Source organism: Papio anubis, chromosome 15, assembly GCF_008728515.1.
Source record: "Papio anubis isolate 15944 chromosome 15, Panubis1.0, whole genome shotgun sequence".
Taxonomy (NCBI): Eukaryota; Metazoa; Chordata; class Mammalia; order Primates; family Cercopithecidae; genus Papio; species Papio anubis.
The window spans coordinates 9,974,255-9,998,820 of NC_044990.1; the positions used below are offsets into that span (position 1 = coordinate 9,974,255).

Genomic DNA, 24,566 nt, shown 5'->3' on the forward strand with positions numbered 1-24,566 from the left:
GACGGAGTCTCGCTCTGTCGCCCAGGCTGGAGTGCGGTGGCGCGATCTCAGCTCACTGCAAGCTCCGCCTCCCGGGTTCACACCATTCTTCTGCCTCAGCCTCCTGAGTAGCTGGGACTACAGGCGCCCGCCACCTCGCCCGGCTAATTTTTTTATATTTTTTTAGTAGAGACGGGGTTTCACCATGTTCACTAGGATGGTCTCGATCTCCTGACCTCATGATCCACCCATCTTGGCCTCCCAAAGTGCTGGGATTACAGGCTTGAGCCACCGCGCCCGGCCGGCTTCACTTCTAAATTAGAGACATTCCTCTTCTGTTCTGTGTCGAAAGAATGCTTGTATCTTGAGTCCTACTTGGCTATGAAATGAGCTCTAAAATAGATTTTAAAACACTGCTTCCTCAGGATGTCCACCTCAGGGAGACAGACAAGCCAACCCACCTTGGCATGTGGGGACTGGGAGCTGGGTAGAGATTTGCAGTGGGTGTGAGGGGACCCAGAGAGGGGGAACATCCCTTCAGACTGGGAGAACGATGGGGGCTGTCAGCAAAGCCCTCCCAGGGCAGTCACGGTGGGGTTGGAGGACAACAGGGAGGCAGGCTAAGGGACAGAAAGGACATTTCAATCCATAGGAGCCAAATGAGCATGGTGGGTAGCAGTGGGCATAGGGTTGGAATGGGGCTGGGAGGCATTGAATTATTTGGAAAAGCTGACTTATTTTGGAGTGAAGGGCCCCTTTGAATGAAAGAAGCAGGAGAGGATCAGGAAAGACAGTCAGGGTTTGCTAATGAAAGGTCATTTATGCCCCTGCCAAGGACTTTGTTCTGCAACCTAAACACTGTGCACATTCTAAGTAGATGTCTAAGGACACTCACGCTGGTGGGGATGGGGGGATGGATCAGACAGCAGACAGACAGACTGATGGGGAGAGTACTGCAGACATTCAGGGACCTGAGCTTCCTCATCTGCAAAATGAGGGGTTTCTTTTGAGGACTCAATGAACGGACAAACGTAAAAGCCAGTTAGCTAGTGACTGGCATATAGTAAGTGCTCAGTAAATAGTAACAATTGTTATTATTGTTATGATCCACATAAGAAATGCTGAAGGAGCCAAAAAAAGGCTGAAACAGCAGCTGGGGTAGGGAAGGAAACAATCCCGGAACTTTTCAGGAGGTCCAGTCAGCTGGATTTGTTACTGGCTAGAGGTGCAGGGCTGAGGGCCGAGGGGCCAGAGGTCACTCCAGATCTGGGTGGCCAATGAGGCCATTCAGTTTTGTTCAGTTTAAGTGAGATGAGCATTAAGATCCCTTCCATTTGCTCTTCTACCCCTCATCCTCTCTCCAACACCATACCCACCACAGTAGCAGAGAAAGGGCCAGGAGAGAGGACAGGACCCCGAAAACCGCCCTACTCCCCACCCCTTACCCCTTAGCCTACCTGGGGATGTCCTCAGCTGTCTGCCTTTGCCTTTTCGTTGGCCCTTCCTGTAGTGTTGTAGACCTCAGTTCCACTTAGCAAACATTCATTAAGCACGCCATGCGCACTAGACCTCACCGAGGTCAAAGGCTGAGTGAGGAGTGGAGATTAGAGCAGTGAAGAGAGGGCATGGGTACAGCTGGGGGACACATGCAAGCCCGCGATGGGGCTGCTTTAAACTCCGGTGGGCCCTTGAGACCCCCAGGCAGTCAGCGACCACTCCTGAGTGTGCTCATGCCAAGTCTGTAATTCCGCTCTTCCTCCTCTCTTCCCAAATCCCCAGCCAGTCCGGCTTGCGTCTTCCTCCCAGCTGTTGGCCTTGTTTCCCACCTCACTGGGAACATCAAAACCATCCAGCAGGAACTTCCACTGGCTTCCACTCCCCCACCCCTCTCTGTGCCTACCAACACCCAGACCACGGACTCCGGTTGGCTACACCAGATGGCTTTTCCACGTTGCATTCACAGCAAATCTCTCCACTCCATCTCAGATCCCAGCGTCTCCCGCCCACTCAAGGAGAGCCCTCTTGCAAATCTCCCTTCACTTTCCATCCTTTCCATCCTTTCCACTCTCCACTGCCTCATTCCCATTAGGTAATTAAAATACTGTTGTTTCTTCCTTATAGAACGAACAAACAAAATTCTTCTCTATCTCCCTTTTATCGGCCAGCCAATGTCCCATTTCCTTGCAGCACAACTTCTTAAAAGGAACAGAATCATCCACACGCCATCTCCCCTGTCTACTCCCACCAAGCTCCCTTGCCCGCTCTTTCCGGGGCCACCAACGACACCATGCTGAAGGTCTGCTGTCAGTTATCTGAGCTCCTCTGATGAAAGCCATCATTTGATCTAGCTGATCCTTGCTGGTTCCTCTCCTTCTCCCTGACCTCTTATCCTTCGAGTGTCTTGGCTTCTATCCTGGTTCTCTTCTCCATCTACTCTCATTCCCTCTGGTGATCTCCAGATGCCACCGGTATGCAGGTGGTTCCCAAGGCTGTATCTCTAGCGCAGATCTTTCTCCCAGGTTCCAGCCTCATATCCAACTCTCTTCTCACGGTCTCTGCTTTGAAGTCTGCCAGACATGTCCAAGCCCGCAGCAGGGACTGTGGATGGAGATCCCTTCCGGCCTGCACTCTGCCCCCGACCATGCTCCTCAAGGAGCTCCTGTTCCAGCCCACTGGGCCGCTCACCTCTCCCCGCACAGGCGAGCAGCTCCCCAGTCAGGAGCGCGGTCACAGCCCATGCAGCATCCACTTCTGACCATGAAAATCCTACCGGTCCCCAAGATCTGACTCAGATGTCACAGTCTTCATGGAGCCTTTGCCGGTCCTCCAATCTGGAATTAATTCCTTCCTCTTCTGGGCCTCCAGAGTGCTTTCTTTCTATCTCTATTCTAGACATTAGCACATCTAGAGTCAGCAACGTTCATTCATACTGTATGGGGACCACTGAGAGCCAGACGCTCTTCTGGGTGCAGGGAAACCTTCGATGTACAAAAGAAATAAGATGTTCTGCTCTCAAGGAGGGATCATTTGAGTAGAGGGAGAGCGACAATAAATATGATATATATATAAAGATATTATTATATAATGTCATATATTATCATAAAGATATAAATTATATAGTAGGTTAGAAATATTTTGAAAATTATATTAGGTTGGTGCAAAAGTAATTGCAGTTTTACTTTTGCACCAACCTAATAGATATAAATTATATAGTATGTTATAAAAATATTATCAAGATGTAAATTAAATTACTATAAAGATATACATTATATAGTATGTTAGAAAGTGATAAAAGCAAACAAAAAGGAAAAGTAAGCCCAAGGATGCACTTGTGTGACCATCGGTGGGAAGGGCTGGGCTGTCAGGGGCAGTATTAAGGGAGGTGGCTAGGTCAATGAGAATGTGTGATTCGAACTGAGACCGTAAGGAAGCAAGAGGGTGAGCCAGGGGACCACGGGGATACCTGGGGAGAGCAGCCCGGAGAGAGGAACAGCTGGAGCAAAGGCTGGAGTGGGAGCTGCCCTCACCTTGCACACAGGGCCTCCTGACATTCATGCCCCGGTCCTTTCCCACGTGCCACGACACCACCCCTGCCCTGCCTTACTACCCCCTGCCTCTCACAGTGACTCCTAAAAGGCAAGTCCTTCCCCCTCTTTTGAGCCGTCTTTATATCAAAGGCGGTAGATGCCACTTGTCTCGCCTTGCCTTTTGGAACAGTGTCTTGCAGTGGTTCTGCTTGAACTGCCCCTCCTCTGCCTCAGGTGCCATCCTTGGCCTTCCTGTGAACCACATTCTCCCAGTATTAAGTATGGCCTTTCATTTTCATGGCTTCGGCCATGACTTAAGCCCACTTCTTGATGCCACTGGAGTCTACCTCTTTTAGAGAAGTCCATGGTTCCACCCTGAGTCAGGCTGGGGGATCCCTCCCTTGCTGTGTGAGCAATCGCAGAGCAGAGATCTCCACTGAAGGCCCCTGCCTGCCTTCTGCCCTCTCAACACCAGGGGCATGTCCACAAGGATGTCCCACAGGCCTTTCCAACGTGGAATGCCAAAACATAACTGTGCTCCCTGCAAATCCTTCAGTCTTTCCAGCGTTTTCTAGCTCCATGAGTTGGATCAGCTTCCATTTCATCATTCAAGTTGGGAACCTTGGAATTCTCTGTGGGTGCCTCCTCTCCCGAACTTCCACTTCCAACCACTGACCTCCTCTTGTGGCTTTTGTCCCCTCATTTCTGTACTCCCAGCCCCAGTGTGCATTCCCATCATTTTACACACATCCTGGCTGATTAGTTCACTGCCCCCTGTCTCTCCTCTTTGCAACTAAGCCCACATACTCTGGGCAGATCTGATTATGCTTTGCTCAACAACCCTCAACAGATCATGATGGAATCCTGCTCCTATCCCAGTGCATTAAGGCCTTTCTGGACACGGATGACCTGCACTTCCTCCCAACTTCCTTGAGTTGCAAAAGGGATGGTGTCACCGTTGTTTTCTGGTTTTCATCCAAGTTGATATGAAGACATTGGCTGGCTCTCTCAAGATGTGGCAATCACCATGATGCCCCAAATGAGCTTTCTAACAAACGAGAGGAATCTCAGCTGCCCTTCACTGACTTAGCACAATCAATTGAGTTCAAGTCAAGCACACACTAAGTAAAAATGGCCTACGTTCTTTCCTTAGCTGGGTTATGAGTTGAGAGCATTGAGGGGCCATTTACTTTATTTGGAAGGCTGATGTCTGGAAGAGAAGAATCTAACATCAATAACTAGAGACCCTTCAGGGTGATCTATAATCTGACTGATCCTTCCCTTTTTCATACCTAAAAAGAAATACCAATTTGTCCCTTGTAGACAGTGTTCATCCATCCCTATGTCTGCCACCTTACATAACTGGGAGTCAATGATTCTCTCCATTTTGAAGGGAAAACCGAGAGATTTGTTCTGTGCTTTATCCTACTGCATTCCAGAGAGAGAGAGAAAAAAAAAATGGTTCTTTTAAAAAATCAAAAGCAGTTCCAATACGGAGATGGTAAGATCATTAGAATTTGGAATACCAAGATCTGTCAGAAATGGACTCACTTATCATAAATGCTTTGAAATTGAGGAAAGTTCAAAGAAACAAAATCTGGAGCCAATCCAAACATCGCTGGGCCTCTCCAATTCCCTGGCTCCCTGGTTCTTTCCAGCGTCCATATGCGAACATGCCCCGCGTCTGGAGCTCTGTCCTAAGCTCTGTGGAAAATGTCAGGTTATTAGATGTGACAAAATGCTCTTGTGGATCACCCAGCTGCAGCTAGTTCGGTAAAACTTCCTTTTGCTTCCCATGACTCCCAAATGAGATGGTGTCCTTTGCTCCCTTCATCCATATTCCGACACATAGATTAGCTAGAGATGAGAAATTCCTGAAGAAAGAAGGAAATAATAAGTTTTAAACTGGGCCTCTTTGCATCTTAAAAAGAAATCAAAGATAGCCTCTTTGCAAAGCTCCGTCTTTTTAGACTGCGACCCCCAAGTGTATTGCTGTTGCTGCAGCACACTGGAACGTTTCCGACGCCACTAATTCCCAGGATCTGGTCTCCTGCCAGAGCTGCAGAGTGATATGAATAATTTCTGGGCTCCCTTCCTCAGGGAGGATGCATTTCTGGGATTTTTTCTTGGCAGACGTGCCATCGGAGTCTATCTTAGAGAAGTCAGCGGTTTTGCGCTTTGAAGCCAGATCGGAGACTCCTTTCGGGGTGAGCAGCAGCGGGGCAGAGATCTCCACTGAAGGGCAACTCTTTCCATTTTCAAAAGCCTTGTTGTGAGAAAAATATGCCAGTATCCAGGGGCAAAGATTCCTAAAAGATACACCAGGGATGCAACCGCTGTGCGTTGTGCCTGATTTTAATGTAACGTAGCAAGCGTGAATCTCCGTCTCTAACTTCAGATATGCAAAAAATAGAACTTGCTTTACTTTCCTAAACTCAAGTTCACTTTTATTTTGAGCTCCCACCACCTACCGTAATATCAGTCATTTCGGGGGTTCCCTCACCGATGTTGTGCAATGGTTCTGGGATCCCATGATGGAAGGAATCTTATCTTCATTCCGAGCCACACAGGGACTTTGGGCCCTATGGCTGTCTCTGAGCCAAGACTCTGCACAAGGCTGCCCCTGGCACTGTCTGCCTCAAGCCCACACAGCCACTCCTCCTTGGGGACTCACTGCCCCCAGCAGCCCTTTTGGGAAGCTGAGACTGGACACCCACTGCCCTCTCTTCCTCCCTGTTTCTTGTGGCTCCTCTCCTAGTGGTTACCTTTCCCCAACCTAGGGGGGCTTTGTTTTAGTTCTGGGGAAAATCTTCCTCCCTTGTGCTTTTTTCACACCACTCTGTCCCTGCCGTGTGGCTCACTGGAGTGTCACCTTCTGAAAGAGGCCTTTTCTCACCACCTCTACGCAGATACACTCTCCACACTACCCAACCCGGGCCTAGAGCTCCTTACAGCCCATACCCTGCTTTATTTATCTCTATGGCACTCTCCATCACCCGACACACAATCTATTTATTTGGTAATTTATTTATGATGTGCCTCCCCTCATCAGAATATAAGTGACATGATAATAAGGGCTTTATCTCCTATATCCCAAGGGCCTTCAACAATGCTGGGCACATAGTGTCGATTCAGTAAATATTTGCAGAATGAAGGAACGAATGGATTTGGGGGCGTGTCTGGCTCTGCCAGGCACTGTGCTAGGCACCAACATTCATCCAACTGGGAGTGAGTGAGTGAGGCTGCAGCCCTGAGCTTGGCTGCGTGGTGACTGGGACTCAGAAGTCCAGGAGGCCACAGAAGTGAGTGCATGTAGTTGATGTATTAGTCTGTTCTCACGCTGCTAATAAAGACATACATGATACCGGGTAATTTATTTTTAAAAATGGGATTTAATGAACTCACAGTTCCACGTGACTGGGGAGGCCTCACCATCATGGTGGAAAGCCAAAGGTACATCTTACATGGCGGCAGATGACAGAGAATGAAAACCAAGCAAAAGGGGAAACCACTTATGAAATTGTCAGATCTGGTGAGACTTATTCACTTCCATGAGAACAGTATGGGGAAAACTGCCCCCTGTGATTAAATTATCTCCCACAACTCCCTCCCACAATACGTGCGAATTATGGGAGCTACAATTCAAGATGAGACTTGGATGGAGACCCAGCCAAACCATATCAGTTGGGGAGGGAGTAGTGGGAGTACTGGGTCCAAGAGAGGGAGCCCTGTGGCCTCCAGGACCAGCTGTGATAGTGGCTGAGGCTGATCATGGCATGTGGCTTGGATGTTGAGCAGCCAAAGGTGAACGACTGTTACCCTGAGGAATCCGGGCCTTGGGTTTCGTGGTGACTTAGGAAGCAAGGTCTCATCTGAGAATGGGAACTGGGGAACAGGTGTTGGAGACTTGCAGAGAAAGGAGGAAGTAAAATGGTCTTGGAAAGTGGGAGAGGACAGACGGCTGCCAGGAAACATTGAGAACCTATTTGTGGTTTGTGGTCATGAATTTGAAGTCAGACCACTCAGCACAGTTCTGCGGTTTGTCTCCAGCCACATTTTCACGTGAATTCGGGCCTGAGGTAGGTGGAAAGTCAGAATTAAGCAGGGGTGATGTTTTGCCAAACGAGAGCAAAAAAAGAGAGAAAGCAAGGGAGTTGAGGGTGGACACGAGGAAGTGGCTATAATCAGTCATGGGGTTTCAGCCAAGTAAGAAGGAAAATGAGGCAGGAGAGGGCCAGGGATAGCGAGCATGTGTGAGGACCAGGGGGCTGAAAGTTCCATTGCTGGAGCCGGAGTGTGGAGGATATTAGAGGTAGAATTATTGGAGGAAATATTGGAGGTAGAATGTTCGAAATGGAGATTCTGGAGGGGTTCCCGTTACACTATTGACAAAAACTACAAGTGTGACCATGGCTGTGAGCGGCAGGAGTTGGGTGGGAGACAAGACCACTGGGAGATGTAAAGGGAAAGACATGAGAAACCAGTAAACTGGAAGGATTATCTACAATGGCTTTTAAAATCACCAAGAGTTATGAACAGAGTAGTGTTGAGGAGAAGGATGGTGTGCAAGAAGCTCAACTCTCTGTTTAAAATCTGTAAAAATGTGAGATATAGAGAAAAAATTTTGGTCCTAACAGGTCTTTTTGATAGCTCATCAGAGAGCCTCAAATATTTGTCTTCCTGAAGAACACATATTTGTTTGTTTGTTTTTGTAACCTACTCAACTGTCCAGACCTTCTTAGCTAATAATGTCAATATCCCACATGGACTGAATTGGTCTTTGCTGGGAAAAAGTTGTCAAATCTTTGCAGATGAATATGGCTTCATGATGAAACTTCTTGGCCTCAGGGAACTTGACTTTTTACAATCTTTCCCACTTCCTCTGTGTTTGAAGAAGAAATTGACTGGCAGATTATTAAATACACTCAGAAATAACCTTAATAACAACCTTTCTAAAAACATGAAAGGAAGTCCAAATACATGGAAAGTATCTATGTTCCTGGATGAGTACGTTGGATATTGGGAAGATATCCCAAAATTAAATGCCAAATTCAATGAAATTTTCATCAAAATCTCTATGAGATTGCTTTGGAGCTTAGTAAGTTGAGTCTAAAGTTCATCTGGAAAGGTAAATATGCAATAACGGCCAAGAAAATGTTGAAAAAGAATGAGAGAGAGGTGGAGTGCAGTGGCTCACACCTGTAATCCCAGCATCTTGGGAAGCTGGGGTGGGAGAATCCTTTGAGCCCAGGAGTTCAAGACCAGCGTGGGCAACATAGAGAGACCCCATCTCCGCTACAAAATTTTTTTAAAAATAGCCGTGTGTGATGGCATGCACCTGTGGTCCCAGCTACTATGGAGAGTGAGATGGGAGGATCGCTCAAGACCAGGAGTGCAAGGGTGCAGTGAGCTGTGATGGCATTACTGCACTCCAGCCTGGGCAACAGAGGAGTGTCTAAAAAAAATTGCTTTAAATTGAAGAAGGACTTGAACTGTAGATAGTAAACCATGCTGTTAAGTTACAGTCAACAAAAGCAGTGAAATACTGGGGCAAAGAAGAGACAAGCAGGTCAGTGACAGACCTGTTTACATGGAAAAAAATATTTGACAAAACTGACATTTCAAATTAGGGACGGAACAGTCTAACAAATAACTGCTGGTTATTTATTTAGGGAACAGTTAAGTCCCTATACAATAGTATATATCAAAATAAATTCCAGCTAGATTAAAGATCTCAATATTTTACAACTATATAGAGGAGAAGATATAGGAGAATATCTTCATAACAACATGGGTGATGAAAGTCCTTTGCAAAAGCAGAACTCTAAAGCCAGAAGTCAGGGCAGAATTGACTACAACAAAACTTGAGGAATATTTCTGTACAGCAAAAGATTAAAGTGTCAGAACTTCTAGGACAGGTAAAACTTATTTATTTATGTTTTTGCTTATTAATAACAACACTGTCTAAAAAAGGATTTGGGAATACTTCCAGAAATTTATATAGAATAGAATAAAAGATTATATTTATACACACATTTATGAATGGAGGTATGGAGATATATATATACACACACACACACATATATGAAAATAAAGTCAATGAAGAAAATATATTTCATAATACCCTAAACAATTTTTAGAGATGAAAAACACATTTCCTTTTGAGGTCCCATAACCCCAGAAAAAAGAAGGAAACAACATCCAATGTAGGCCTCAGAGTGTCTGTGAGAGAATAATAACTCATGTGTTTAAAAGACATGCAGATTTCTCATACTGACACAAGAAAGAAATATTTCTAGAGGATTCCTCTGTCTTTGGAAATAAAAATACAACAAATAAGTCCCATATAAACTGACGGATTAAGCGTTAAATTTAATGTAGCTACACAACATCACACAACGTCAAAGCCTTACCATGGCAATGTTAATTTCCAGAAGTTGGCACGGCCTCCACCTCTTGCATCCGTTCAGCCCCTTCCCTGGTTTTTGACAAGAGGTTCAACCGTAACGTCACAAATCATTCTGTGATTTTCATAGACATCAGTGAAGGTTTGTGGGGTCACTGGAAAAGGTCACACCACTTGTTTCTGGCCATCTCATTCTCCACTCCTCCCACTCCTTCTTCTCTTTCCTGGCCTCCTTCTCGCCTCCGCCTGCCATCGTCTCCACCATCCTGCCAGACCCACACATACTTCAGACTTCCTCCATTGCTGCTTGCCTACCCTGGTCCTGGCACCAGCCGGTGGCACCCAAACTCAAAGTGCCTACCCAAAGCAAAGGGTCACAGCAATTCCTCATGCAAACCAGCCTCTCTCTGAGAGAAATGTCCTCACTCTCCACCTCATATGCTGGGTTTAGGGTACCAACAGCCCTGTCCCTCCTCTCCGATGTGAGAGATCTGTGGCCATGTCTGGGAGGTCCCTGCAACTCCTTCCAGGCCTCCCAGTGTAACTTAGAGCCTCCTGCACAGAGGCCTCAACAGCAGAAGCAGCTCCTTGCAGCCATCTCTCAGCTCCCACTCTGGTTTTATAAATAAGTTTCTTATTTTAATTATAAATCTGCACAGTGGAAGTAGACGATTAAATGAAGAGAATCTGAAATCACTCCTGATCCGGGCAAAGTAAACAAGTGTCTATTTCCAAGACTGTTCTACAAATAGAACACGGGCCTGACACAGAGGACATGTGTCGGATTCCCCACCACACACACACACACCACACTCACACACACACACACACACATACACACGAGTCTGTCATTCTTAATGTCTGAAGATGGGTTTTGTTTTTGCATTCCTTGCTTTAGTTCCGTGGATCCTGACAAGTACCTGATTCTCTATGGCGATGGCCAGGTAGGCGTGGAGGGTGGAAGGAGAGTGGAAGGCGCTGAGTCAGGGGCCAGAAGACCATCTGCCATCCTTTCAGGGAGAAGTGAGGGGGAGGGACGAGGACAGGAGCATCTGTGTCTCAAGCGGAGGCAGAACGAAGAGAGAAGCGGAAAAGGAAATGCGGCGTTGGTGAGCAAGCCATGCCGAGGGAGCAGGTGTGAGTGCTGGTTTGTCTGCCCTTGTGCTCTTTTTAGTGCTTTCCGTTCAGTCCTCACGACATCCCCACGAGGTGGTTATGACCATGCCATTTGTGACAATGGGGAAACGGAGGCTCATAGCAGCTATGCAATTTGCCCAAGGTTATGCCCCTAGGAGGTGGCAGAGCTGGGATTTGAACCCAAGCAGATCTACATAGCCTGTGCACCTGCCACAAGGCTTCACTGACCCTCGAGGAAATGAAAGAGATAGATGTTCCAGGTGACTATGCGAAGAAATGGGTCTAGGAACACAGAGTCACTCTAAAATCACTGAAGTCAGAGTGCTGGGGGAAATGGCACATCTGATTTCCTTCCCGTTTGCAGGGGAGATTCTTGTTAATCAGGGCCAGGAGGAAGAAACCTTTTCTCTGTATTTTGCTTCAGAATTAAAAATAAGTCTTGCCAATCAAGGTGGCTCATGCCTGTAAACACAGAGTTTTGGGAGTCTGAGGCAGGAGGATTGCGTGAGGCCAGGAGTTCAAGACCAGCCTGGGCAACCTAGCAAGACTCTGCCTCCACAAAAAATAAAAAATAGAAAATTAGCTAGGCATGGTGGCATGCACCTGTAATACTAGCTACTCAGAAGACTGAGGTGGGAGGATCGCTTAAGCTCAGGAGTTTGAGGCTGTGGTGAGCTATGATTGCTCCGTTGCACTCTAGCCTGGGTGCCAGAGGGAGACCTTGTCTCAAAAAATAAATAAATAGGCTTAAATGCAAATTCCCTTGGGAGGTAGTGATACAAACACGATGGAAGGTGAATGACGGATATCCTAGAAGAACAGGTTTGTACTGGACAAAGACAGGAGGGCACCAGATTCTTGAATCAAGGCGGGGATAGAAGAAGAATGAGAAAGGAACACACAGACATTGAAATCCAGCTGGTCCCAGTTCCTAATTTTGCTCAAGTGTTGCCTTTCTCTCTACAGCTCCCACGTGGTGGGAGCGGGGATGATCTGGGAACTGCCCAGCTCCAGGGATCATCCACACAGCCTACGGCTCGGATGGTGCCCCTGGATGTGTGCTGCGCCGCTTCCAGGCCTGGGACTCCCCCAAATGGACCCCCTCACAAGGACAGGATGAGCAGGAGAAGCCCGCCTTGGTCACTCGTGCCCGGTAGTTGCCAGCCCCAGTAACGGTGTAAACGGGGCTCCCTGGCTCTACCCCTCTCCCCGGCTGCCCTTCTGGGTGCAGCCTATCCTGGTCACTGCCCTCCACCAGGAGCCAGGCAACAGGACGCGGGTATGTACAGCAGCACCACCTGTTCCTTATGCAAATTTATTGGTAGAAATGAACTTTTTTCATTTTTCAGTTTTTCAAATAATCATTTCACTTCATCCTTCTGGCATACTATGTTAGTAGCAATAACTGGCTACTCCCTACACCTGCCTTGGTGGCAGCGCAGCTCGCTTGTGTAAAAGGCCTGCACACTTCAGGTGGATGTAGAACAAGCCCGCCCGCTGGAGGCGCGATCATTCACTGCCCCCTAGTGGACCAGAGGTGCATGAGCCAGGATCCGTGCTTCCGCTTTGATGTGGGTTCTGAGCAAATCAGGGCTGCATTTTATTTCAGGAAGTTTTCGGCCTCTGCTGCTTTAATCTTTGCTGCTAGTGTCTACGGTTCTTAATTAACAGCCCTGAAATGGAATAAAATGTCAATCAAGGGTGACTCTGTGTAAAGCTATATTTAAATGTTAAAAAGTCGTGACATTTTCAAACAATATTTCAGGCCTCGTTTGATGCTCATTTTAAAAATCAAATTTTCGTTAGATTATAAAAAGGCTTAACGTGAACGTCGCATTAAGGAGCTCATGTTGGCATCTAGCATAACCTCAGGTTTTGTGTAAGAGAAAAAACAAGTTTATTTATAAAGCAGAAGCACGGACTCTGCCTGCCTTGTCACCTAATCGCCTTTTGGTTTTCAAGGTTTTCACAATTTGCACGCTTCTTAATTGCCATGTATCCTGGCAATCAGGAGCCCAGTCATACTCAGCATAAGGAAAGCCACCTCTGCAATAGCTGACAACGGCCAGGGGAACTTGGTTTGTCACCACATGCCACAAAGGTGCGTGACTGTCCTTGGGGCAGCTTTAGATTTGTCATACCTGGCCCTAGATCATGCAGTTGAAGATCTTTCGATAATATTCATCTGCATTACATTCGACATACTAAGAGAACTGTTTCTGTAGAAGGTTAAAACACTGACTTTTCTACCCTTTCTGAGCTGTTTCCTCATTGCCAGGACTTGAATGAATTTGGAACTGTTCCAGTGCTCAGTGACTTCACTGTTCTCACCTTGTGGCATAATTTAGGTAGTTGGGCAACTCCCCTACCCTTGCCTGGACTCTTGCTGTCAAAGCCCTCCACTGATAAAGTCTAGGCCGATCACACCCTAAAGCATTTCTCATATGTATGGATTTGTTTCTTATCTATACCTGAAGAATGGCGCTGGTGAGGTACCACCTTTGGGAGAATTGAGAACATCATCTCTGAGCTAATTCTCTGTGCTTTGTGGCTCAAATGAGTAGAACAGTTCCAAAGGGAGTGACATCTGCGTGAGATCAGTGGGGGGACATGCTGTATCCTCCCGGGGACAGCCTTGTTCATTTAATTCGTTCATTTCAGGCTGACTGTGGAGTAGACCCAGCCCTGATGATAGCAAACTTCAGGAGCTGTTGGTGAGAAGGCTTCGGTGTGTCCACACAGAGCAGAACTGAAATTTTTCCACCCCGTGCAGATCAAACACCGCAGCAAGTGAAGTGTTTCAGAGTCCTTCCTAAGCAAACTGTAGTTTTCCCCAGAATGTCACAGGAAGTGCTGCTGGTGATTCATCAGGTTAAAATGCTCCTCATGAGTCAGAAGTAAAGGGAAGCTGCTGCTCTGTGTGGAGGGCGAAGAATCGTGGCTGGCCCTGAGGGTTCCAGGGGCGGGGCGGGGCAGAGCTGCTTACTAACCGATTAGAACGTTCCAGTAACAACACTCGAATGGCTGCTGGAAAACACAGTGAAACCCTTGCCTATGGAAACCTTTTAATAAAAGAATAAAAATAAAATAGGCTTGGAGATACAACTTGCCAGAGGGAAACCAACCAGTAGAGCTGCCTTTCCCGTAAGTCCCTGTTGCAGCCCAGCCAAACCTCTGGCTGCCTGTTTTATTAGAGTCAGGCCAAAGTCCCATCAGGTGCCTCCAGTTTACCTGACTTGGTTTAAATCAGTCAGTTGAACTGGGGCTGAGTGGTCATCTGGTCTACCCACTAGCCTCTACAGCCACTAACTTCAGGGTATCATCTCTAACAAAGTCCTCAATCCAAGACTGAATTGAGTGCTAGGAGTAGGGAAAAGGGAAGGCACAGTAGGGTCATGGCTGAAAGCTAAGCATACATTTGTATCTACTTAGGGAATTTTTAAATCAACTAGAAAAATCAAGATAAAACACATGTGAAATGATTTTAAAGTGCACATTTTAAAAAAGGGACATAAAACACAACCAGTATTGCTGCTTTCTACTCTGATACTGCTCTTAGCCCCCTAAGGTCAGCCACCCATCTCTTCGGGTCGGTGTGTGAAGTGACACAGTAGGAAGATGGGCACAGAGAGAGCCCCTGGTCCAAGCCGGCCGTCATTCAGCTGAGAAGACGGCATTCCTGGAGGCTGCACGCACACCATGCCGCCGCACCCTCTCCAGCTGATCTGTGGCCAAGCTGCCTCACAGGCAATACTGAGCATGTTTTATATAAGGGTTTCAAAGCTGCTGCCGCTGCTGCCACTGCTGCAGTGGCTGTAACCTGGCCTTCAATGTCTCTGTCTAGACAGATGCATGATTGAATAAAGGATTCATCCAAGCCCTATGTCACCCTGGCCATCTGGAAAGTTGCCAACCACTCATTTAGCAAATTGCTATGTTTAAATGCAGCTGCTGTGTCTCAATGTTTATGCTACCAAGACAGATCGCATGATTCCTCTTCTTTCATTTATCTACACCGCTCCTCTTAATCTGCCTAGGAACTTAAAAAGCTGTTAATGCATGACAAGGCACTTGACCCGCGTGATTTCCAAGCCAAGGGGGAGCATCCGTCTTGCACTGGGTCGTGCTTTCCTCAAAAGCAAGGGCACCTTGCCTGTACTCCCATCTTAATGAAGGCTGCCTTTATTAAGAATCCCATTAAGCTCCACAGTGCCCAGCCATCCGACACTGTAAATATGACCCTTTAGAAATGCATCCAGGGGCCCTGCGCAGGCAGCTGGCCTGGTAGCGAGCACTAGCCCTGGCAGTCGGGAGAGAACCTCAGACCTCAGCTGTCTGTAGAAGGAAGGGCATTGTTTGATGAGCTGATGCTTCTCTCCTTTTGGAAAGATGAATTACAATCTTTGGCAGATAATGTCAACAAAACCCCTGAGATGATTTAAATAAGAGTTGGAAGCAAAATGATTTCAGAATAGCAATGAGCTCTTGGGCGTTTTACCTTGGTTTTCTTATTTTTAAGGAGGAAAAGGAAGGAGACAGCCAAGATTAGGCAGTTTGTCACCTGGATATCACTGGTCACTTTGGCGTGGTGCTGATTATTATCTGTTATTTATTAAATAATTTTGGTGACCACTGCTTACATAAATTGCCTACCTCTTTTGGGGGTCACAATATTATTAAGTCTGGAAGTCAGAAGTCAAAATCAGTGAGTGTTTATCAAATGAATATCGTGTTCTCAGTCCTTAGCTAGGCCCATTGGAAAAGCAACAAAACAGCACAATAAATGATCTGTGCCATTAAATCCTATTGGGAGACGAAAAGAAACAAATACAAGAGAATCTAGCACAGTGAGGAGTGAGGATGTGGTCTTCAGAACCAAATCCCAGACGCAATTCTGAGATGTTCACCTTGTGAGCCTCAGTTTCCTCACTGGCGAGAACAGGTGGACATATCTCTCTCCAAGTTATTTTCAGGAGTGATTGAAACAGTCTTTACAACAGTAAGAACCCAGCGGATTCTATTAGCGGTAGTCAGAGGGTATGGGATCTTGACTGTAAACGCTAGAGGAATTCAGAAGAAATAAAGAACATTTTGGACTGAGTGAGCAAGACCATCTTTGTGGGTCAGCTTGATCCTGAAGGAAACAAACTCTGGGGAGGGAAAGTGCATCTGCAAAATGGAACAACTTGAGCAAGACACAGAGACAGCAGGCAGAAAAGAGGTGGGGCCACTGGGTGGACTAAAAGGAAAAACTCGGCGGGGCCTTGTGAAGCAAGCCTTTATAATCCAGCACTTTGGGAGGCCAGAGGCGAGTAGGATCCGAGGTCAGGAGGTCGAGACCATCTAGCTAACGAGGTGAAACCCGTCTCTACTAAAAATACAAAAACTAGCAGGCGGTGGCCTGTAGTCCCAGCTACTTGGGAGGCTGAGGCAGGAGAATGCGTGAACCGGGAGGCGGAGCTTGCAGTGAGCCGAGATCTAGCCACTGCACTCCAGCCTGGGTGACAGGCAAGACTCAGTATAAAAAAAGGAAAGAGCTCTCATTTTCGTGTGTGGGGGCGGAAATGTTGAACGAATGACAGGCCCCATGGATGGAACGCTTTGAAAGTCAAGCTGAAGGGCCCTGATTTAATCTAACTGATAACAGGGCTCCATTGTGATTTGGTTAGCAGAAAAGCTGCAGAGTGATAGCCATGGTATCAGTGAACAGGGTGGTTCCCTGGAGAAATGCGGGCTGGGAGATGGGTTCAAAAGCTTCATACTATTCCAGGGGTCAGTGGAGTGGCCGTGGAGTGGATGGAACTGAATAAAGCTGGCATTTCCTTCCATGTTCAACAGACCTGGTGACTCCATAAACACTGGGTAGGAGACAGAAGGAAAAGGAAAGAGAAAATGGTTTTACAGAGCACCTTTTCCATGCCAGACACTAGGCTAGATACATTCCAATCATTCTTATCGAGCTCCAAGCGTAGGATCCCAATCCCAGCATACCAAGAGAATGGAAGGCGCTGCAAGCAAATGGAGCTGCTCAGCTTCCCGGCTGGCCAAGCTAAGGCCCAAGGTTTGATGCTGAGTATGTTGAGAGTGAGGTGGCTTTAGAACAGCCAAGTTCCGGCAAGTGCAAGCATCCTGTTGGAAGCCACAAATCCCGGTTTGGGATTCAGGGAGAGATGTAGTCATGAATATCATTGGCTTAGGGAAGACAGCTCAGCAGTAAGACTCGAAGAGCACTGGAGGGAGGAAGTGTTGGGGTAACAGAGAGGAAAGGAGCCAGCAGAAGCCAAGGGAGAAGGGATGTCTGGAGGGAAGAGGTGATTAGCAGCTGAACATTCAGGGAACTTGAGGAAGAAGAGAGACTGAGAAAACCCCATGTGATTTATTTATTAGAAATGGAACCAGTGGTGAGAAAAATGTCAGTGGAGGATCAGGGAGAGAAGCCAGATTGCCAGGCTCTAATGAGGGAGTGTGAAGTGAGAAAATGACACGTTAGCTAAGGAAGAGAGACATGGAGGGAAGGGAACAGTATATGGTGACTTTTTGAAATTAAATGAACTTCTAAATGGTGCTATAATGGCATGAAAAAGTGACAGAACCCAATGATGCTGATGCAATTCCCATTAATAGTTATGCACTGGAAAAATCTTACATAAGACACTTGACACAGAATTTTTGGTATATGTCATACTGAGGTTAAAAAAAATAAAAACCCAGCAGGCTGAGATTTTATTTGTACCCAGACTGAGATAGTTTGGTGGGAAAATGACATGACCTACTGTGAATTCAACTAACACCATAGCTTGTTCCAGCACTGATGGACCTGAGCTCAAAGACCACACGATGTTTAGCAAGCCCAGCTCTGCTACTCATGACTTCTGTTCCCTTGGGCACATCATTCAACCTCTTTCTGCCTCAGTCTCCTCACCTGTAAAATGGAAATAATAAAATTGCTGACTCCATAGGATTATTGTGAGGATTTAAGGAAATAATACATGCAAAGCATTTAGCTAGTTCAGAGCCAGTGCCTGACACTTATTGAGGGATATAGTCTCCAGTCACATTGATACCAAAAAAATACTAAGCTAGCTCCTACCAACAAATTAGCAGAATTTATTTCACACAGGAGACAGCAAGTTTTGCAAGTATACACACCTTGATATTATACTAGTGTTTCCCTCCATATCAAATGCTGTTCCAAGTGCAGATTGCTGCAAGAAACGTGCTGGAGTGACCAAGATCCTCCAAGAGCACAGCCGCATGCATCAGGGACCTTCCCAGGGCCCTGGGTCCTGGCATTTGGACAGTGCAATCTGGCCAAGCTCACGTCCACTCAAGGTTATGGCAGCTCCAGTGTCTCTTGAATGTGAAAGCCCATCTGTTTGGGGAGAAACAGAGAAGCCTGGAAAACTCTCCACTTCCTTTTACACAGAAAAATATTGCTTGTTGTTTCTACTGAGAGAGGACAAGATTTTAGTGTGTGGGAAGTAAATGGAATATGTTGTGTTTTTACTTCTGCAAGAAATTTATTTTTCTTTTCTTTTTTAAATTGTGTTGCAGGGATGTGTGACCGTTCTGCTTCTGGCACCTGTAAGTGAACTATCAAGGTAAATATTGAAGTTTAAATGTAGTTTCAAAAGAAGAGGAATAGCACTTTTTTAAAGCAAGGACATAATCACTTTATGTAACTGTTGCCATGGGGTAAAGGAATAAACTAGCAAAGGTTCTCAAGATGGTTTAGAATTGGGATTTGCTTTTTCTTCACCTTTCTAATTTTCTCGGATTGTAACATCACATTCGCTCCCCTTGGTGTGTCCATCTCCCAGCTTCACTCCGCTATTCTTCTGTCATGGTGCAATACCATGTGGACCTCCAGAGTTGGTGCATTGAGTACAACAGAGCATTCTACCCGGTTCAGGGGATAGAGGAATGAAACCTAAACTAGTCATAGCAAATGTCAGGATGAACATTTCAGCTAAACAGAAAGTGTTGAGAGAATCGGATATACCATATTAGTATTAATCAGTCTGTATTAGGGCAGGCAAGCTGCTATAACGAATAACTCCCAAGTTCAGTGACTTCTCACAGTAGAAATTTACTTTCTGCTCATATAACAGCTCCTTGCATATGTTTGGTGGGTGATTCGGGGACCCAGGCTCCCCCCTAGGGCTTTGGGTCCTCTGCGCAGGCAGCATTCTGGGGAAGAGACGGAGTGGGTAGTCCTGCAGGGTGATTTTACGTGCTATGCCTGCAGTGCTGTGCGTCACTTCTGCTCATACTCCAGAAGTCAGTCACATGGCCACCCTAATTGCCACAGAAGCTGGGGAAGCTGAACAGCACAGAAAGGGAGATGGGTTCAGTGAACAATTTACCAGTCTTTGCCACATACCCTAAAAAATAAAATGTCAAGGAAACAACACACTGTATGTCCCCTGGGAATTTTTGCTTATGGTGTGAAAGCCGCTTTGTCATCAGAGAATTCTTGTATTCTCTTTTCCTGCTGCCTCTCCCTTTTGTTTTCTTTCTTTCCCTTTTTTTTTTTTTTTTTTTCCTTCAGACAGGGTCTAGCTCTGTCACCCAGACTGGAATGTGGAGTGCAGCAGCACCATCATAGCTCACTACAGCCTTGAACTCCTGGGCTCAGCTTCTTGAGTAGCTGGGACTACAGGTACGTGACACTGTGCCTGGTTAATTACTCTTTTTTTTTTTTTGGTAGAGACAGGGTCTCACTATGTTGCACAGACTGGTCTCAAACTCCTGGCCTCAAACAATCCTCCTGCCTTGGGCTCTCAGAGTGCTGTGATTACAGGCACGAGCCACTGCACCCAGCCCCTACCTTCTTTCCGCTCCTGTCTGCCTCAGCCCAGCCTGCTGAAGCCCGCCTCCTCATGGGCCCTGGAGTGGGCTCTCTTCAGAACCTGCCTGTGCTTACCTTCCTCAGCATCTTGTCTTACAAACTGTGCAACGAGAATGTGTCCTTCCCTCCATGCCAGCTTTTCAAATTCCTCTTTGGTGCTCAGATTGAATCCCCTTGCTTTCGAAAAGCCTCCCGGATCACAGGACACAGTCTCCTTCTGTAATGCTCCTTCTCGGCACCTCCCAAGGCCTTTCTCAGTCACCCCCTCATGGTCAGGTTTTGTAGATGTGTCTCATCTTTCCAACAGATCTTACACTGCTGGAGAGAAGAGCACCTCGTATCTTGGAGACACTCAGCGCTTTGTTGCTGAGGGCGATGGGAGAGATTGAGAGGACATGCCTGGGAGCCCGAAGCTCCGCTTCCTGCCCAAAGGCTTCCCACAGCTTGGCTTTTGCCACTCCTCACCTCTGCCTCCACATCCTCCCTCATAATCCGAAGACACTAGTTCCTGCACCACGTTTCCTCCCAGAGAGCCTTGAGATGCGAATGAGGTAATTCAGGTGTATCCAGAAGGAGAAGTGCCCCAGCTCACTCACCAGGAGATGCGCAGGATGTCCTGGGGACAGGACTCAGGAGGCAAACCAGCACCTGCAGGGCGGAACTGGGGGAGCAAAACCCTGCAGGAGCAAGCAGTAAAGAAGTGGCTCCCTGTGTGCTTCTTGGAAATTAGAGGCGGTTTTCCTGAAATGAATAGGAAACGGTAAGGAATAAACACCCTTGGCTTTTGGCTTTGAAGTTAGCAAAATGATACCCTTTTCAAACAAAAGGCAAGACTGGCTAAAATCACTTTGTGATGGCAATTCAAGGGCGGCTTAAAATAGCATCTCGCTGCCCTCAAGGCAAGTGCAGCTGTACTGCTCAGGATCACGAGAAGCTCACTTGCTGGCCTCCTCACCAGCAGCTGCTTTTGCTTGGGACTCTGTGTGCACCCCTGGAATGAGCCAGCTGAGAGAAAATCCCGAGGGCCTTGGAGACCCCCTGAATGGAGGGGCCCGGGAGCACCCCATGCAGATAAGGCTGGTCTGGGATGCAGGAGTGTGGCCTCCTTCAGTTTCAGCTTCCCTGGGAGCAATGCAAGCTGCCTCCTGGAGATGCTGAAAGGATCTAATGGTTCATACCAAGCGCCAACGCTGTACATCAAATATAAGTACCAATTAACCCACGATGGTCTGTGGATGCGGAGACCCGGGATTCTTCTAAATGGAACAATCATTGGTTTATTTTAAGTTTCTGGGTAAAATTTAAAGTGCGATCTTTGAAACGTCTCATTTCCCTTCAAGGGAGGGGATGCATCCCTTTGGAGAACAGCGGATTGAAATTCAAGTGCCTCTTGCTCTTTTACATCATCTGGAAGATGTCAGGAAAGGGCGTGACGCACTCCCTCCTCAGCCCCAACACATTTGTTCTGGAGGTGACAGGTGCATGGTTTACAGGCTGGGACACCCACGGGGATGTTTGCAGGTGCCCTGGGAATCGGCGTGAGAGCCACATAGCAAGTGACCATACAGGCTGGGATCAGGAGTGACTCACCTCTGATTTCATCTCGGGAGGGAGCTGACACTCTTGCCAAGCTGTTGGCCAGTGGCCACTGCTTTCAGCAGAGGCATCAGCAGGTCGTCTGCGGTGGCTGTGGGCCTTGGCCAGCAATGGGAGGGCCAGACACACACTAGGACAGTGAAGCGCCAAGGCCAGGTTTGCCCCTGGTGGAATTCTCGTAGGCTTCTTGCTTTCATGGAGCTAAGTTCACAGACACAGCTACCCACAGGCAGAGCACACAGAAAAGCCACAGAAGTCACTCCCCAGGTAGACAGACCACCTTCACAGGCACTTGCCCACAGGGCAGACCCACAGATAGCCAGAAACACCCCACAAAAATCCCCAAACCCAAATGCATAGACCCTCACAGATGCCCTACAGGCATCCCATGAATACCTGTACACTCACTTTATAGGAACTCTATACTCACTCCAGAGACACCCTACAGATACCCCACAATCTCCCTCACCAACACAACTCACAAACCACACGCACCACCACATAGACACCCACAAGATCCCCACTGACACCCACACAGACACCTTCACAGGTACCCCCAAACATACCCCAAAGCATCTCAAAGTACACCCAACACCCTGGCAGACAGCCCAACACATACTCCACAGATCCCTTTGCATCACTCACCCCAGCTCGTCTCCTCACATCACCCCACAAAACCCACCACAGAACAGATACCCCCTCCAAAGCAACCCACACACCTCCACCACACCCCACATACCCTCACAGTTCCAGGTACACAAACATGCACCTCTACACAAACTCAGACCCCATGTGCGCACATGGAGTCAACTATACAGATCCCCTGCGCACATACACACACAGCCAACCAAATAGATCCACTGTGCACATGCACACACACATCAGCCATATAGATCCCCTGTGCATACACACATCATCACCCACACAGATCCCTATGCACATACACACAGCCAACCAGATAGATCTACTGTGCACATGCACACACACACACCCACACAGATCCCCTGTGTGCACACATCAGCCACACAGATCTGTGCACACACACACAGTCACCCACACAAATCCCTGTGCACACACACGCACAGGCCCCCTATGTGCACATGCACAATCATCCATGCCAACCCACTGTGCACACATGCACATAGTCACCCACACAGAACCCCTGTGCGCACACACACAGACCCCCTACACACATACACAATCACCGCCCACACACACACACACAGAACCCCTGTGCACACACAGTCACCCACACAGACCCCCTGTGCACACACAGTCACCCACACAGGTTCCTTGTGCACACACACACAGTCACCCACACAGACCCACTGCACATGCACACACCCCCGTATACACACACAGAGTCACCTAGACAGACCCCCTGTGCACACACACATAGTCACCCACACAGACCCACTGTGCACACACACATAGTCACCCACACAGATCCCCTGTGCACACACACACACAGACCCCCATGCACACACACACAGTCACCCACACAGGTTCCCTGTGCACACACACAGTCACCCACACAGACCCCTGTGCACACACACACAGTCACCCACACAGGTTCCCTGTGCACACACACACACAGTCACCCACACAGACCCACTGTGCACATGCACACACCCCCGTATACACACACAGAGTCACCTAGACAGACCCCTGTGCACACACACACAGTCACCCACACAGACCCCTGTGCATACACACACACAGACCCCCATGCACACACACACAATCATCCACATAGACACTCTGTGCACACACACACAGTCACCCATACAGATCCCTTGTGCACACACACACAGTCACCCACACAGACCCACTGTGCACACATACCACCCACATTAGATCCTGTGCACACACACACAGACCCCCATGCACACACACACACAGTCACCCACACAGGTTCCTTGTGCACACACACAGTCACCCACACAGATCCCCTGGGCACACACACACACAGACCCCTTGTACACACCCACACAGATCCCCTGTGCACACACACACTTGCCCACACAGATTTCTGCACATACTCACCCACATAGACTCCCTGTGCACACACACACTCATGTACACACAGTCACCCACACAGACCCCCTGTGCGTGCACACACACAGACCCCCTGTGCACACACACACCCCTGTGCACACACAGTCACCCACACAGACCCACTGTGCACACACACAGTCACCCACACAGACCCCTATGCACACACAGGCATTGACACTAGCCTGGCATACCAGTAGCCTCCACCCCTCACCTGGGAATTTCCTACCACCACCCACTCAGACATGCTCCTCTACAGAAACCCTCCTCGTACAGAGGTCTTAATGGAGACCCCACCAAAGCCCTTTCCTCTAAGACGCAGACCCGACACTCACTGGCCTGACAAACCCGGATGAAGACGCAGACACACAGACATCCTGCTCCATTCTACAATTCATCGTTTGAGGCAATCTTCTAGCTATAATCTGGAAAATCAAGACAAGCCATTTATTGCAAACAACTGGGATTGTGGTGCGATACTCTGGTCACAGGGTGATGGAACAAAAAGTGCTTAGGTAGGATCCGGTGATGCATCTCTCAGTGGCTCTCGCTGGTCCATAAGTCCGCGGGGGAACTGGGCGTCTCCTTGCTACGATTTTGAAGGAAGAGGAGTGCGGCTCAAAGACTGAAGCGCGATTTCTGGAGAATGTCAGGTCCATTTGTCCCCCAACGGCCTTGTCACAGAAGAATCTGCCGTGACCTCTGGAAGGCGGGGGTCCTCGCCCTGCGCTCAGAGACAGCTGTCCTTCTGATGATGGAGCAGAGCTGGGGCCCCTGCCTAGCTCTGCAGCTGGTTTTCCTTACAATCCAAAAGTTTCAAAACAAAAAAGACGTAATGCCTCCAAAAAATTCCTCAAGATTTTCTTAGAAAATAGGTGCTTCCAAAGCGGGCTATAGTATGGTGGGTGTTAGAAGGAGGAGGGGACAGACGTGGGAGATCAAAAAGAGAACCAGGAGGACGCAGAAAGGGATTAGAATGCAGGAAATAGCTCCGGCCAGCTGGTGGCCATCTGGG

The 24,566-nt window shown here is 47.8% G+C and overlaps 1 long non-coding RNA gene across 2 annotated transcripts in view; it reads right to left on the reverse strand.

Moving 5' to 3' along the window:
- Nucleotides 1-21,795, reverse strand: part of LOC103879142 — a 52,974-nt gene extending 31,179 nt beyond the window's left edge. Inside the window, exons 1-4 of one of the 2 annotated variants that reach the window (XR_004178636.1) lie at nucleotides 21,491-21,795; nucleotides 20,497-20,641; nucleotides 18,199-18,421; nucleotides 17,839-17,971 (exon numbers count right to left, since the gene is read on the reverse strand). This is a non-coding gene — a long non-coding RNA (uncharacterized LOC103879142). Of the gene's footprint in view, nucleotides 1-16,586; nucleotides 17,972-18,198; nucleotides 18,422-20,496; nucleotides 20,642-21,490 lie in introns of those variants that run through there. The other variant, XR_002518276.2, reaches the window with a different exon arrangement.
- Between the last annotated feature and the right edge of the window lie 2,771 nt (nucleotides 21,796-24,566).